We start from the raw sequence: 17390 nt of genomic DNA on the forward strand, positions 1-17390 counted from the left end.
AAGCAGTGACTGTTGGGAAGTGGTTAGACTATATGTGTCTAGATAGTGCTATCCAATGGATGCTTGTGTAGTGGGTGGGCCTACCCCCTACTAGTACCAGCATCGTTTACCCGGAATTGTCATTATTAAAAATGTTGATTTTTATTATTGTAATGTGTTGTAGTGTTAGGGCACCCCCTAGTGGCCGGGTGGGACGGCTGTTGCCACCGGGGAAGGAGGAGTCGGCTGAATGTCTAGGGAAGGGCTGTGTGTGTAGAAGTCAGTCGGATCCGGGACAGCAGTGTGTGACATCGGTGGCCGTGTGTCTGAGCGGAACATCAGGGGACGCCGGAGTAACGGAGGAGTACGCAACCTCAAGGTCTAATTCCGCTGGTGTGGGTCCGGTGTGTGCTTGACCTAGGAGTGGGAGCCCGGAGAAGCGGAGTACCCAGGGCATATCCCCACTAGAGGGCGCGTTTGGTCAGGTTGTCCCCAGCTCCACAGGAATTGCCGTGCTGTCTGGATTGCATCTGTGAACAATAAATGTTATCTTTTATTGGCATCAACTTCTGCCTGAGGACTGTTTGTGCACCTTTTGCTGAAGATACTGACACACATTGTCCTGCCAAGTCAGTCCCCATCATTGAAGGAGTGGTGGAGCCAGGGTTGTGCCTTGCATTCACTGAGGTCACGACTACACAGCCAGAGGCCTCCCTGGGCCATCACTTCATGTGGCGTAGTCGGCAGGATGCGAGTCCCCTGCCAGGGACCCAAGAAGCTGGAGATCAGGTCGTGCCTGAGACACAGGATCCCGACTATGAGGGAAGATTTCCAGTCCCCTGGTGGGAAGAGAACATAGTGCCCGTAGCGTTGGACCGGGTACAAGAAAAGGCGCGAAAAGTTGGCGCCGAAAGAAGAGCCTGGGGCTGGCTGGTACCGAGGAAGAGGTACAGAGTACTCCGCCCAAAGAGGGGAGGCGCCAGTTCCAGGGCATTGAAGAAAAGATACGAAGTGGGCGGTGTTCGGAAGAAAAAGAAGTACCGCCGCGGAGGAGTTAAGAGGATGCATGAGGCTGGGGGAGGATTCTGTTTAAGAGCGGGAAACGAAGGTCCGCCTCCTCTTCCCTCAGTCTCAACTTTGACAACGTCGCCATTAGTCATATCGCCAACAGAGACAGACATGGAGAGGACGGGACAACCGGAAGAGCTCGCCACCACCATGGCTCTGGTTAGTCTAGGCCGTGGGCGGCCTAAGTTTGCGGCTGCAAGTGAAGCCTCTCTTGTGGACCTGCCGATTGGACCGGGAGGTTCCACACGGCCCGAAAAGGTGTCCTGGAAAACAACGTGGGATGCAAAGACCGGTGGCACGATCACGGAGGTCCGGGCAACCTACGCCACGCGTCCCCCGTGGGAGACCCTACAGCCGGGCACCCTCACTGCCGCACCAACTGCCTCATACGGAGTGCCGGCCGAAGAGCTAGCTGAGCAGCCGGAGGAGGATCACCTGGGCTTTGTGTGGGATCCGGTCATCGTCCCTTCCCCTGTGCAGCACCCCAGAGCTCCATCCCCGGTACCCGACCCTGTCAGAGAACGCCTGATGGCTGAAACCGTCGTCCGGGAAATGCTGTCCGGTCCCGGCGGCGAGGAGCTGGCCCTGCAGTTTACCACCGGAGTGGTGGTTAAATTTAACCAGCAGGAGGGATACGGGTTCATCCGAGAAGTAGAGACCGGGGACGACTATTTCTATAATAGAGTCCATCTGGATGTGGAGGGGCTGCCCAAGCGACTCCATACACTTTGGCCGGGCGAGAAAGTCCAATTCTTGCCGGACGCAGGAAGTCGCGGCCTGTTTGCCGTTGCCGTTAATCGGATGCCGACCGCCCGGGAAGCGGCCCAGTGGCAGGAGGAGCTGGAGTGGGAGGAGCAGCAGGAGCGACGCCGGAGCCATTCCAGACCGGTCCAGCCCGCGCCCTCTCATTCCCGGCGCACCTTGCCCGCTGCTCCGGAAGCATCATCTGACCCGGAGAAGGTTCCCCCAGTGGTAACCGTGAGTCAACATGTGACCAATAAACCGGTCATCGTTCTGGACACGCCGCCACCCGCGCCACCACCATCCCGGGTAGTGACGCCATCGCCTCCGCGAGGAGCTGAAGCAGCTGCGTCAGCGGAGCCACCCTTTGCCCCCTTGTCCTTCCGGAGGATCCGCCGCCAGCCGGGGCAGTCTCTGGGAGCCTATATCCAGGCACAGGCGGAGGAGTGGAAGCGGTCCTGGCCTCCAGAGTAAATCTCTTCAGTCAACCTGTTTGAAGTCCGGTAGTGTTGTTTAACCGGCAGAAGTTTTTGTTGCAAGTTCTGAAACCTGTTGAGCCTCCGGGCGCCATCGAAAGACCGGGAGCGCTGTCGAGCCTCCGGGCGCCACCTAAGACCGGGAGCGCTGTTGAGCCTCTGGGCGCTGCCTAAAGACCGGGAGCGCTGCTGCGTCTCCGGGCGCTACCTACAGATCGGGAGCGCCGCTGAACTGGTGCCTCTGCGTTGTGAAGGAGATCAAAGGTTTTATGTACGTTATGTGTGTTTTACAAGAAGAGCCGTGCCGGGAGGCTCGGATTTTAAGAGGGGAGGCATGTAGTGGGTGGGCCTACCCCCTACTAGTACCAGCATCGTTTACCCGGAATTGTCATTATTAAAAATGTTGATTTTTATTATTGTAATGTGTTGTAGTGTTAGGGCACCCCCTAGTGGCCGGGTGGGACGGCTGTTGCCACCGGGGAAGGAGGAGTCGGCTGAATGTCTAGGGAAGGGCTGTGTGTGTAGAAGTCAGTCGGATCCGGGACAGCAGTGTGTGACATCGGTGGCCGTGTGTCTGAGCGGAACATCAGGGGACGCCGGAGTAACGGAGGAGTACGCAACCTCAAGGTCTAATTCCGCTGGTGTGGGTCCGGTGTGTGCTTGACCTAGGAGTGGGAGCCCGGAGAAGCGGAGTACCCAGGGCATATCCCCACTAGAGGGCGCGTTTGGTCAGGTTGTCCCCAGCTCCACAGGAATTGCCGTGCTGTCCGGATTGCATCTGTGAACAATAAATGTTATCTTTTATTGGCATCAACTTCTGCCTGAGGACTGTTTGTGCACCTTTTGCTGAAGATACTGACACACATTGTCCTGCCAAGTCAGTCCCCAGCATTGAAGGAGTGGTGGAGCCAGGGTTGTGCCTTGCATTCACTGAGGTCACGACTACACAGCCAGAGGCCTCCCTGGGCCATCACTTCACTTGTAGAGTTGGTGTCACACTAGGTATGGGAAAGTACTAAGCAAACGGCGAAAGGGAAAGGAAACCCTGTGTCTAGGGAAAGGGAAGATGGTGACCCCTGACCAAACCTACCGCTGATCCCTGGGGTCCGTCACCACCCTACATAGGTTCCGCACCTATGCGCCGAGCCGGATACCCAACCCTAGGTATCCGTAGTGCTGGGCCCTAAATAGGGCACAAATGGGATGAGCTTTTTGTCAACCCCACTAAACACTATAGAGGACACAGGGAGAACACACTGGGAAAATGCATGTACATATCCACAGATGACACAGGTAGAAGTTCAGCAAAGTTTTCAGCTACGATACCACAGAGGAGTACAAGCCACCTGCTTGCAACCAAGGCTTGAATGAACTGAAAATATCATCAGCACCAGTCCAAGGCAGGAAGGGGTATTTAAGCACCAAGATAATGCTGATGATCAGCAGCTGGGTGGAAGGCGAGCTCCTGCTGGGTCCAAAAGGGGGAGAGAAAGGGGACGAGCAGGAAAGCTTCTATACCAATGAATAGTGACAGCAGGAACAATGGAAAATCGGGGAGCATTCTGTGACCGTCTATGGCCAGAAACCACATGATTGTCTGTCACCTGGCTGTGACAGTTGATGCAAATCAATTCGCACTCCAATTCCATCAGCCATGACGGCATCCGCGGCTTCTCTTTTACTGAGCTGGGTTGGTCGATGTCGCTGTAGCAGATCAACTATCTTCTTGTGATGTGAATTTGACTCTATTTTGAGATTTTACTGTCATGATATTGTATTGAATTTGTATCATTAGCCAATTTTAAGAAAAAACAATTGTGGACACATCTGTGAGGTCATTTTTTTCTTTTTTCTGAGATTTCAGTACAGTGTGGAGCATTACAGAGAGGTGGCACGACGTCAGCACACAAGCAGCTCATAGTCAGAGGAAGACTTGATTCTGCTGGAAGCATCCCGCCAGCCCTCACATTGCCCTTCTTCATCTGACCTCATAGAGTATAAAATATTGGGCCCTTACCTTTCAGGGGATCCGTTTGCCACATAAGAGGATGCCAGTGGCATATGGTGTTTGGAGCAGATATTTATATGGGCACCTGGGAGCTTCAAGTTGCACATTTGCATCAAGAGTAAAGAAGCCATTTGCTGCTTATCGCGCAATCTATGCATTAAAATAGAAATAATATCACAAAGCATCAGCTTTCACCATCTGCAAAATCCATCCATTGTATTTTCTTCCATTAAAATTGCATTAACAGGCAAAGCAGAAACTCATGGGATGCGTGTGTGTATGACGTCGTATCTGAACACTGAGAATGCTGAGCAAAGTTAGGTAATAATCTGCCAGGAGAGATGGGGATTGGCCATTACCTTTCTTTTTAAGCTGTTGATATCCAAACATTCTAGCAAATGATGGAAATCAATCTGTAATCACCTTAACCCCTTTAATTATCATTTTTTCCTCCCCTTCTTCCCAGAGCCATAACTTTTATATTTTCCCATCAATATTGCCATATGAGGGCTTATTTTATTGCGGGACGAGTTGTAATTTTGAATGACACCATTCATTCTGCCCCCCCCCCCCCCCCATATTGTACTGTAAAACAGGAAAAAAAAATCCAAGTGCGGTGAAAATGCAAAAGAAATGCAATTGCACGATTATGTTTTGGATTTTTTATTTACCGTGTTCAATATATAGTAAAACTGACCTGCAAATATGATTCTCCAGGCCAGTACGAGTATAGAGCTACCAAACATGTATAGTTTTACTTTTATTTAAGTGGTGAAAAAAATTCGGAAACTTGTCCATTAAAAAATTGCGCTTTTGTTGCCATTTTCTGAGCATTCAAATTTTTTGGCATCTGGAGCTGAGTGATGGCTTATTTTTTATGTCTTGATTTGATGTTTTTAATTATACAATTATACAATTTTTGCATAGATGCGATGTTTTGATCGCCTATTTTGCATTTTATTGCAATGTTGTGATGACCAAAAAACTGTAAGTCAAGTGTTTTGATTTTTTTTATCGCTACGTCCTTATAAAATGTCCACATTTATCTAATAATTCACTATATATATATATATATATATATATATATACACATATATATATATATATATATATATATATATATATATATGTATACACTGCTCAAAAACATAAAAGGAACACCAAAATACCACATCCCTGTTTAAGTGTTCCCTTTATTTTTTTGAGCAGTTTGTTTTTCTTTTTTTTTTCTGAAGAGTATATCCGTGTGTAATTTTGGTGAAGCATTGTGACTCGCCCACCCCAGGGCTATGGGACACCCGGTGCCGGGCCGGACTAGTCCGGTGGTAGTTAGTGGTGGCGGGGCCCGACTCCGTGGCCCTGGTGGGTGTCAATTAAATAGGGCTGGTGAATAAAGTTTATGGATGTCGTGACGCCACCTGTGGTTTGCGGCTATTAAGCCGCCGCTGCTGTATGGGGCCTCCGGGGCTGATGGTATGGCAGCTTGGATGGTCCTGCTCCCCACAGGTGGAGCGGTACCCCGGGGCAACAGTTGGTGCTCGTGAGAGTCTATGGTGTGATGTTGTGTGAATAATACGGTGCAGGGCCGACAGGCAGTGAAAGAAACAGGCACAAACAGTAGTCTCTTTACCTTCTCCTCTTTTACTTGGCAACAGTGTAGTCCAGGGAGACCGTCACAGGTGGTAAAGGTGATCCGGCCGGCCTGGAAGTGCCTGGGGGTGATCTCCTTGGCCAGTTGAGTATGAGGCCTACTCCCTGTTCTTTCTTTTCTTCTACAGGACCCTGCACTCTGAATTTAGCAATGGCCCTCTTGCTGCTGGGACCGGTGGTTCGTCCCTTTTTCTGTGTGGTAGGCTGCGCAGGCCCTCTCTGGTGCTTCTCTGCTGGAGTCCACACCGGGCCCTTGGACTGCAGCTGTACCTCCAGTTTGCTGATGGGTCAGGGGGCTTGCAGCTCTCCTGCCCTCCGGATTCGGCCACCAGGGAAGGATTTTATACCCTGGCAACCACAGACTCCGATGTCTGAGTCTTTTCTGTGCCTCTCTGCAAATCTTGCTTCACTGGGCCAAGCTACTCCAGCTCCAGGCCCCAGTTCCACAAGACAGCACACTCTGCGTTTGCACTCTCTGCTCTTTCTCTACAGACTGCCTCTAACTCCTCCCTCAGGTCAGACTTAAGGAATGCTCCCTGGAACTCCAGGTTCAGAGCTCCCCCTGCTGGCCTGAGGGAGAAACTACGTTGGATGTTGAACTTGCTGGCCAAAGATTCCCCCAATTACCTCCAGGCTCAGCATTACCCCTTTGGAGGGGCAATGCTGTTGTGGCGACCAGGTCCTGGGGCGCCACAATTGCATCATGCAAGACAGAACTTGGACAAAACCAGTTCTCACTAAAATATATAAATATGTTGTCATGTGACATATAGGGGGGCTCACTGCACTCGAAGGCCATATCTGAAGCAACACATGGGAGAGCAGCAGCAAGACACTAAAGGGTAGTTTACACGCTGCGATTTCGCTAGCGAGATCGCAAGCGAGCGTACCTGCCCCCGTCGGTTGTGCGACACGGGCAAATCACTGCCCGTGGTGCATAACCTCGTTAGTCCCCGTCACACGGACTTACCTGCCCTGCGACGTCGCTCTGGCCAGCAAACCGCCTCCTTTCTAAGGGGGTGGTTCGTGCGGCGTCACAGCGACGTCACATGGCAGGTGTCCAATAGAAGCGTAGGGGCGGAGAGCAGCGGGACATAACATCCCGCCCACCTCTTCCTTCCTCATTGCCGGCGGCCGCAGGTAAGGAGATGTTCGTCGCTCCTTCGGTGTCACACATAGCGATGTTTGCTGCCGCAGTAATGACGAACAACATCGTACCGGCAGCAGCAAAAATATTAAGGAAATGAGCGACGTGTCAACGAGTAACGATTTTCCACGTTTTTGTGCTTGTTGATCGTCGCTCATTGGTGTTACACGCTGCGATGTCGGTAACGGCGCCGGATGTGCGTCACTAACGACGTGACCCCGACGATATATTGATACCGATATCGCAGCGTGTAAAGTACCCTTAAACAGAGAACATGTATTAGGGCTCATGCGCACGTAACTGCTGAATATTCTGCAGCGATTTGACAGCACATGTGCGTTTCAAATTGCTGCAGAAACACTAGTAAGTACACGAGTAATGAATGCAGTATTTTTGTAAAAAAAAACGATTTCATGCGCTATGGCTGCTGCCCCCACTATAGACAGAGCGGGAGCTGCATACAGAATGCACAAATAATTGACACGCTGCTTTTATGAACGCACGGATTTGAGTCAAAATTTTAGCACCCAAATTGCTGCGTTCATAAAAGCAACGTGCGCACGTATCATGCACAATCTACATAGATTGTGCAGGGGACGCAGGATGCATGCATTTACGCTGCAGTGCAATACGCAGCGTAAATGCATGTCAGTACGCAACGTGCGCATGAGCCCTTAGGCCTCTAATGGTCTAACCCATTCAGGAACCAGGAAAAGATGAATGAAGAGCCAAAACTTCTACAGATTTAGTAGAGAAATGGACTATCATCCACTAGAACCTCAAAGACGTCATCACGCAAGATAAGGGAAATATCACTTTCTCTTTTCTGTAACTGATCAATATACAATGAACTTTTTTATTTCTATCATTTTTATTCTATATAAAATACATTTATTTTTAAATCTTAAAGTCTATCTTTCCTGCGCCTCATCGTGTTCTTATTATAAAAAAAAAAAGTAAGTCATATATTTTTTAACAGTCCTTTACTGATCAGAGTAATTGATATTATATTTCTGAATTCGACGATACGAAATGTGTATTTTTTCAATGGGGTAAAAGGGGGGGTGATTTGAACTTTTAGGGGGGGGGGTCATATTTTTTAAAAATTGTTATGTCTTTTTTATTTTTTCCGTCAATATAGCCATATGAGAGCTTGTTTTTTGCGCAATTGCACAGTTGTTTGTTTTTTTTTTAAAGGCATTTCGACTGCCGTTCATCTTCCGTCTATGACCTTCTTTAGAGCGTTTCTTAGCCATCGGGGGAGGGGCTGTTCTAGTCACCGATCGCCTTGTCATCACACAAATAAAGCAAGAAATCCCTTCTAAATGTAAGAATATTATTTATTTCATACTTTACACCACAGTTCGGGATGTAAGTCTCTATGCTCATAATCACACACTCCGTAATAAAATATGATTTGTCTGAGTAAAGAAAATATTAACAACTTAAAACACGTTCCCATAAAATATCCCATCTAAACAGAAACATAATAAAAATCTCCCTTTTTTTTTCAGAAAATATAATTTATTACACGACATTTACAACACACAGATACAGCATTTGTACTATAAGTGTTATCTTCTCCGGCCCCATTATAGGGAGTCTGTTAGCAGGTTTTTCCTTCCCCATCTGAGAGCAGCATGATGTACACTGTATCACTTGCTGTTTTGCCTGGTGCCGTTTTTTCTACTGTAAATGTACCAGTTCTTTGAATACTGAGCTCTGTATAACCCCGCCCACACACCTGATTGGCAGCTTTCCATGGGCACTGTGCATAGGCAGAAAGCTGCTAATCAGCAGTGGGGGTGGAGTTATACAGAGCAGAAGGACTACATGGTAAGAGACAACTAGTCCTCTAGTGATAATCTCCTGCTGATAAAACGCTGATTTTATTGAAACTACACCAAGAAGCTCAGTAAGTGACACATTGCTGGAATCAGCGTCTCTATCTCTACATCATGCAGCGCTCAGATAAAAGAGCAAAAACCTGACAGTATACCTTTAACAGGAGCCAGTAACATATCATATAATCGGTGGGGATCATTGGTATGATACATCTCAGGCTTAGTTCATATTTCGTTTTTGGCATGTGTGTGTGCGCCTGTAGAGTTCCCGGAAAGCTTACTAAATGTTTACATATACCCAACATATGCCAGAGAAGTGACCTAAACTGAGTGGTACATGTTATTTATAATGGGAGCCAATGTATGCCATTATATGTCTCCACAATGGCCCAGACTTCAGTACATTACTATCAATAGAAAAAAAAAAAAGATGAAATGTGAACAGTGCCTAAAGGGGGCTTTACACGCTGCGACATCGCTAATGCGGAGTCGTTGAGGTCACGGAATTTGTGACGCACATCCGGCCGCATTAGCGATGCCGTTGCGTGTGACACCGATAAGCGATTTTGCATCGTTGCAAAAACGTGCAAAAACGCTAATCGGCAACATGGGGGTCCATTCTTAAAAATCGTTACTGCAGCAGTAACGAAGTTGTTCCTCGTTCCTGCGGCAGCACACATCGCTCCGTGTGACGCCGCAGGAACGAGGAAGCTCCCCTTACCTGCCTCCCGGCTGCTATGCAGAAGGAAGGAGGTGGGCGGGATGTTTCGTCCCGCTCATCTCCGCCCCTCCGCTGCTATTGGGCAGCGGTTCAGTGACGTTTCAGTGACGTCGCTGTGACGCCGCACGGACCGCCCCCTTAGAAAGGAGGCGGTTCGCCGGTCACAGCGACGTCGCTAGACAGGTAAGTATGTGTGACGGCTCTGGGCGATGTTGTGCGGCACGGGCAGCGATATGCCCGTGTCGCGCAACAGATGGGGGCGGGTACCCACGCTAGCGATATCGGGACCGATATCGCAGTGTGTAAAGTAGCCTTTAGGCTTTGTTCACACAGGAGCCTTGGTCTATATCCATATTTATGATACTGTTCCATCAATCCTCACGGATTAATAATAAAGTCTAGATTTCTTCGAGATATCCGTCAATTTGGCATTAAAGGAAAGAAATGACCTTACTCCATTCTGCATGATAGAGGCTGGTGACATCACGTCTACAGATTTTGTCCGGATCTAATGAACAGAACCGGTGCACAGTACCCAGTTCATAACTTTATTCTTGACATCACCGACCCTTCTCCTGATGTCGATTACTGGATCAATCCTTTAAGATTGAACCACCGTGGAAACTCCAAATAGTAATGTAAGAAGATCTCAAAGGGACATTTAACGTGTTAGCGTAAGGAAGGGGTAGTGTCTTTAGGCCTGGCAGTACCTTCCAAAACAAAGGACTGGAGAGAGGTGTGGCTTGGTTTACCTTTTACCTATTTTCCAGCTATGAATTCTGCTATTATGTATGTACCGCCTAAATTTATGCTAGCAACTCCTATTTTCATGAAGGGTATAAAATAAACCAACACTCCTCTAAACATTGGAGATCGTGGGAAATCACATTGACCGAATCAAAGAAACTTATAAGGTGAAGTTATTGTTGCTCTAACATATCCCTGGATATCCCGTAATTGTATAATATCTAGAGAACAAGGCTCCACCTATAGAATAGAGAGGTTTTCGCCCTCGTGCAGCCCCTCATCTTTTCTTTTATGGGAGTTCTAATTATTACTCTGCAAGCATGCCAATACATGATAAAAGTCCGAGATGTAAAGGATCATCTAAGCTTTGTGTTTTTGATGTCAAGAATAGTGGAGTCTTCCAGGAATATTGATATCTTCAGAAACCTGAGGGACTCCATTAAGAGTCAGTGAGCTTCATCAAGATGTGTTGGGATCGGCAGTCGTGGCTCCAGATCAGAGGCTTCATGTAAGTGTGAGCAGAGCCTGATGGACGTATCATACATTCTAAATTCCCATCACATATATATTTATTCCATATAAAATATGGATTTGATCTAATGTAGTCTTAAATCGTTAGAGTAAGAAGTAATTCTGAATAATGAGAGGCAGCTTATTGTGATGGAGGAGGTATTTCTTCATAAAAATGTCCTTGATCAAGGTGAACACAGAGAGGTATGTGATAACTTATTGGAATAATATGTCATTATAATGGACATCACGTGGGCTCCTTATTGACTATCAGAGACAGAATGGTTAAATGGGGCCCATTCTTGGTGCTCGTTCAGGCCAGCCAACCGTGCCAGGAGGGGCCACTTCTGAATGTTTGATTGATCTTTGTTGATCACCTGTTCTGTAAAGATCACTTTTCAGCAGTCACTTCCTGTTCTACAGATATCGCTTTACAGCAGCGGCTGCGAGGCTTGTGCAATTCCTTATATTCTTTATGCATTTACTTAACAGCTGCAAGCTCAGACATGGCCTCTAGACAAGGGTCGTGCTATAAACCTGCACTAAGGAGACTGTGGTGAAGACTAAGCAGGATGTGCACCTATTACCGTCCAATTGACCAGCAGGAATAATAGAGGAACGGCATAATACAAACCTTTTCAGTGGAAGTATATATTTTTTATAGAATACTAGCTGTACTACCTGGCTTCGCCCGGGTTAATAACTGCTGTTAACAAAATAGAATGTATTAACATTCCCGGGATAGAATGTATAAATAGAATGTATTAACGCCCGGGATAGTAACTGTCTCTCTGTTTCTCTCCCATTCTCTCTCTGTCTCCCCCTCTGTATATATCTCTCTGTCTCTCTCTCTATCTTTGTCTGTCTGTCTCTTTCCCTGTCTGTCTCTGACTCTTTCTCCGTCTGTCTCAATCTCTTTCCTTGTCTGTCTGTCTATCTATCTATCTCTGTCACTTTCCCTGTCTGTCTCTTTCCCTGTCTGTCTCTTCCCTCTCTTTCTCTGTCTGTCTCTTTCCCTCTCTTTCCCTATCTGTCTGTTTCCCTGTGTCTGTCTGTCTCTTTGTGTCTGTCTCTTTACCTGTCTGTGTCTGTCTCTTAACCTGTCTGTGTCTGTCTCTTAACCTGTCTCTCTCTTTCCCTCTCTTTCCATGTCTGTCTCTTTCTCTGTCAGTCTGTCTCTTTGTCTGTGTCTGTCTCTTTATGTCTGTCTCTTTCACTGTCTATGTCTGTCTCTTACCCTATGTATGTTTCTTAGCCTGTCTGTGTCTGCCTCTTTCCCTGTCTGTGTCTGTCTCTTTCCCTGGCTGCATTGTGACACGCCAACATTCCATATGAGGGCGTGGCTGCGCATTCTTCTGAAGTTCTGGCTGCACTATGGCTCCCAGCTCCATTCGCTTTAATGGAGGCAGGTTTTTTGGTGAATAACTGTAAAGAGCAGGGTTAACATTTCCCCTCAAAACATAGCCTATGACGCTCTTGGGGTCCAGAAGTGTGAGTGTGCAAAATTTTGTGGCTGTAGCTGCGACGGTGCGGATGCCAATCCCGGACATACATACATACACACACACATACACACACACACATACACACATTCAGCTTTATATATTAGATATACTGTGTATATATATATATATATATATATATATATATATATATATATATATATATATATATTTATATATATATATATTATATATATATATATGTATATATGACAGAGATATATATTCATATATACAGTATATACTGTGTTACGAGGGGGACCCGGGGAAGCGTGCCAAGATGGGGAATGGACAGCTTCCGCCGGTCAAGGTCCACTGTGCGGTGTAAGGGACCGCTGCTATGGTGGGTGAAGAGTGAGCGGGTTGCTGCTAGCGATCGTCTGGAATGTCACAGACGATCTATGTACACCGGTCTGCCCTAACCCGTGTGGGTTGTATGGCAGGGATCACACGGCTCGGTGTACCTGTTGCACGGGGAAGCACAGAGGTGCCCACGCACGTGTGCCAGTGGAAGTCACGAGAATATGGCACGTGGGTAGCACAGAGGTGCCCACGCACGTGTGCTTTCAATAACCAGGTGAGTCCAGTGGAGACTCGAGGAGCTCACCTGGGACAGGATCACGGCCTGTAGAAGGAGCTACTGCCGGAGCAGCAAGGCAGGGACACGGCCTGCAAACCAGGTGCTGCCTAAGCAGCAAGGGCCAAGCCCACAGAAGAAGATAATGCCTGAGCAGTGGCGTGGCAGCACGCTGCCAGACATCCAAACATAGAAGGACGGTCGCGCGCCGCCATGATGGCAGGAGGAGCTTTTAAGGAGGTGTAGCTCCAGCCAAGGGCGGGCGCGAGGCGGAGATGACGGACTTGACCCAATCAGGATCCACGACATCCCAGCCTGGCCAGTCAGGATTCACCACGTCACCAGCCTTGTCATCAAGCCGTGTGACGTCAGTGGGCGAATCAGGATCCACCAAGCATAGCACATGCTCACCCTCCTGCCTCTGGGAAATAGAGGCGGGATCCTCGGTCTCACAATGTGTAGAGATAACGGGAGTCTCACTGCTTCCCTGAGCAGCAACTCTCTGCACATTGCGCAACCTCACAGACCTTTGAGGCTGCTGAGCAGGAGGAGCTGTGGCAGGCAAGGAATGGGAGACCGCCTCATTTCTTGCAACAGGAGTACCACTAGGTGTCACCCTTGTGCTGCCTCTCTGAGGAGGTTTCTCCTGCACTCTGCACAGTCTGGCAGACCTTCGGCGCTGCGGAGCAGGAGCGCTCGTGGCAGGCAAGGAGACTGTCTCATTCCTTGCCACAGGAGAGCCACGAGGTGTAACATACTGTATATACATATATATAAAAATATATACTTCCTACATATATATATGTTCATATATACAGTGTATATAGATATATATTCATATATACAGTGTGTATATATATATATATTCATATATACAGTGTATATATATATATATATATATATATATACACATACACATATACAGTGCCTTGCGAAAGTATTCGGCCCCCTTGAATTTTTCACCCTTTTCCCACAGTGCTCCTTGGGATGTTGAAAGTTTTGGAAATCTTTTTGTAACCAAATCCAGCTTTATACTTCTCCACAACAGTATCAGGGACCTGCCTGTTGTGTTCCTTGGTCTTCATGATGCTCTCTGTGCTTTAAATAGAACACTGAGCCTATCACAGAGCAGGGGTATTTATACGGAGACTTGATTACACACAGATGGATTATATTTATCATCATCAGTCATTTAGGACAACATTGGATCATTCAGAGATCCTCAATGAATTTCTGGAGTGAGTTTGCTGCACTGAAAGTAAAGGGGATGAATAATATTGCACGCCCCAATTTTAACTTCTTTGTATTTTTTAGAAAAAGTTAAAATAAGCAATAAATATTGTTCAACTTCACAATTGTGTCCCACTTGTTGTTGATCCTTCACCATAAAATTTAAATTTTTTATCTTTATGTTTAAAGCCTGAAATGTGGGAAAAGGTTGAAAAATTCAAGGGGGCCGAATACATTCGCAAGGCACTGTAGATATCCAGTGGAACCTTGGTTTATGAGAACAATCCGTTCTGGGACTGTGCTTGTTAACCAAGTTACTCGTCTAGTAAAGCAAAATTTCCCATGGGAAATAATGCAAGCTCAGACAATTCATTCCACAACTTGTTCAATGTCCCATCCCGGTCCCCTATTGTGCCATTCTACACATGCACAAACATACGCACACACAGGATGTGTATCAGGTAACTATCGCGACCGATGTCGGAGCTTCCGCTGCCTTTGAGAAGTGGCTGACAGCAGAAGTTCCTCCATCGTCGCGATGGTTACCCGATACACACCCTGGACCTGCGGACAACAAGAACCAGGAGGCCAGCGAGGGAACAGAAGGTGAGTTGAGTATAATATGTGTGTGTTTGTGTGGACTGCAGGAGCAAGTCAGAGCGCGGTGAAGGTACGGAACCGGAAGTGTGTGCGGTGAGTATTTGCTCATACAGCAAAGATTGGTCGTAAACTGAGTTACAAATTTACAGCAAGCTTTGCTCATATAGCAAAATACTCGCACACCAAGTTACTCGTAAACCGAGGTTCCACTGTATACAGTATATACTGTACATGTATGCACATATTTCTCTTGAAGCTCTTTAATTCTGACCACCGAGATTTTGAATTAACTGTAGAGAACACTTCTCACTTTGTGGAGATCACTTTAATCACTTTTCAGCAATCATTTCCTGTTCTACAGAGATCCCTTTAAAGCGGTCACTTCCTGTTCTACAGAGATCCCTTTTCAGCAATCATTTCCTGTTCTACAGAGATCCCTTTTCAGCAGTCACTTCCTATTCTACAGAGATCCCTTTTTCAGCAGTCACTTTCTGTTCTACAGAGATCCCTTTTCAGCAGTCACTTCCTGTTCTACAGAGATCCCTTTTCAGCAGTCACTTTCTGTTCTACAGAGATCCCTTTTCAGCAATCATTTCCTGTTCTACAGAGATCCCTTTTCAGCAGTCACTTCCTGTTCTACAGAGATCCCTTTTCAGCAGTCACCTCCTGTTCTACAGAGATCCCTTTTCAGCAGTCACTTCCTATTCTACAGAGATCCCTTTTTCAGCAGTCACTTTCTGTTCTACAGAGATCCCTTTTCAGCAGTCACTTCCTGTTCTACAGAGATCCCTTTTCAGCAGTCACTTCCTGTTCTACAGAGATCCCTTTTTCAGCAGTCACTTCCTGTTCTAGAGAGATACCTTTTCAGCAGGTATTTTCTTTTCTCTAGAGATCACTGCTCAGCAGTCACTTCCTGTTCTATAGAGATCTCTTTTCAGCAGTTACTCCCTGTTCTGTCGAGATCCTTTTCAGCATCACTTCCTGCACTACAGAGATCACTTTTCAGCAGTCATTTCCTGTTCTACAGCAATCCCTTTTCAGCAGATATTCCCTGTTGTGTCGCGATCCCTTTTCAGCAGTGACTTCCTGTTCTGCAGAAATCCCTTTTAAGCAGTTACTCTCTGTTCTGGCAAGATCTGTTTTTAGTAGTCACTTCCTGTTCTACAGAGATCACTTTTCAGCAGTCATCTCATTATCATCACAGGCAGGATTATTACATAATTGCCAATAAATACTGTATATAGGAGCTTCCCAGAAAAATGGGAAACCTGGAAGATTACTGGAAGAATTGATGTCATGGGTGTCACAAAATCCTCCCAATATTGTAGATACGGTGCAGCCTGCATTAAGGGAACCAATCACAAGGATTTTCGTATATAAGCTGAAGCCAGTGCTGTACTGACGCTATCAGGCTGATTCTATACATACCTGTAGTGGTCAGCTCGGATATATAGGCTTTGAAATCCAAAAAAGTAAACTTTATAAAATCAGCAGCTTCTTGAGTGACAGTTGCACTGGAGCAGATAATATATTCATAGTTATCCCCTCCCTCTGTTAGAATTAGCATAAACATTATACAATCTATTCAAATTGTCTGTGGACGGACCTGTGTGAGGTCATACCCATGTGACCAGAAAAGGAGGGGCCTCAGCCACCAAATCTGGATACCAGGTCACATGGGTATGACCTCACACAGGTCCTTCCACAGACAAAGTGAATAGTTTGTATAATGCTTATGCTAATTCTAACAGAGGGAGGGGATAACTATGAATATATTATCTGCTCCAGTGCAACTGTCACTCAAAAAGCTGCTCATTTTATAAACTTTACTTTTTTGGATTTCAAAACCTAAACATTCGAGCTGACCACTACAGGTATGTATAGAATCAGCCTGATAGTGCCAGTATAGCACTGGCTTTAGGTTAGGAAAATCCTGGTTCCCTTTAAAGGGCAGTGTGGTTACGCAAATCGAGGCCACACCTCGCCTCCTCCACTTCGTCACACAATAACCTCTGCGCAGGTCACAGAGCACGCCCACAACACTCTAAAAACTCTTCCGTGTCTTATGGCTGCAGTAAAGCACATTACTATATTCTTATCGGGGGCAGAATTGCAGCAAAATTGACACCTCATTAATCATGTGCAGAAAATACCATTTTAAAAAATCGACAATAATAATAAAAAAAAAGGTTAGAAAATTATCCGATATCAGTAGCTGCTTTAAATAAAAAAAAAAGCAAAATGACACATCCCACCGCCATGTTCTGCCTTGGCTGCAGTGATCATATGAACGTCATATGGGATGGCAGTGGATTTTGGCGATCTGTTAGGATATTTGCACACGAGGCAGATTTTTCATCCAGATTTTGCTGCATCTTAGAGGACCAGAATTGTGGATCAGATTTTTACACTGGAAATTGATAAGTTCCAGCTACTGTAAATGTTGCGATGAAAATTCTGCACCTCTGCTCGCACTCTTGTGGTTATTTTTTACGATATTATTTTGCCTTCTGTTAGGAAAGATTCATAAAAATCTGAAAATCCTTTTATGTATCATAAAGAGCCATATGGACTGTATTGGATGGATGTA

This window comes from Anomaloglossus baeobatrachus, chromosome 5, assembly GCF_048569485.1.
Source record: "Anomaloglossus baeobatrachus isolate aAnoBae1 chromosome 5, aAnoBae1.hap1, whole genome shotgun sequence".
In the NCBI taxonomy this organism is placed as follows: domain Eukaryota; kingdom Metazoa; phylum Chordata; class Amphibia; order Anura; family Aromobatidae; genus Anomaloglossus; species Anomaloglossus baeobatrachus.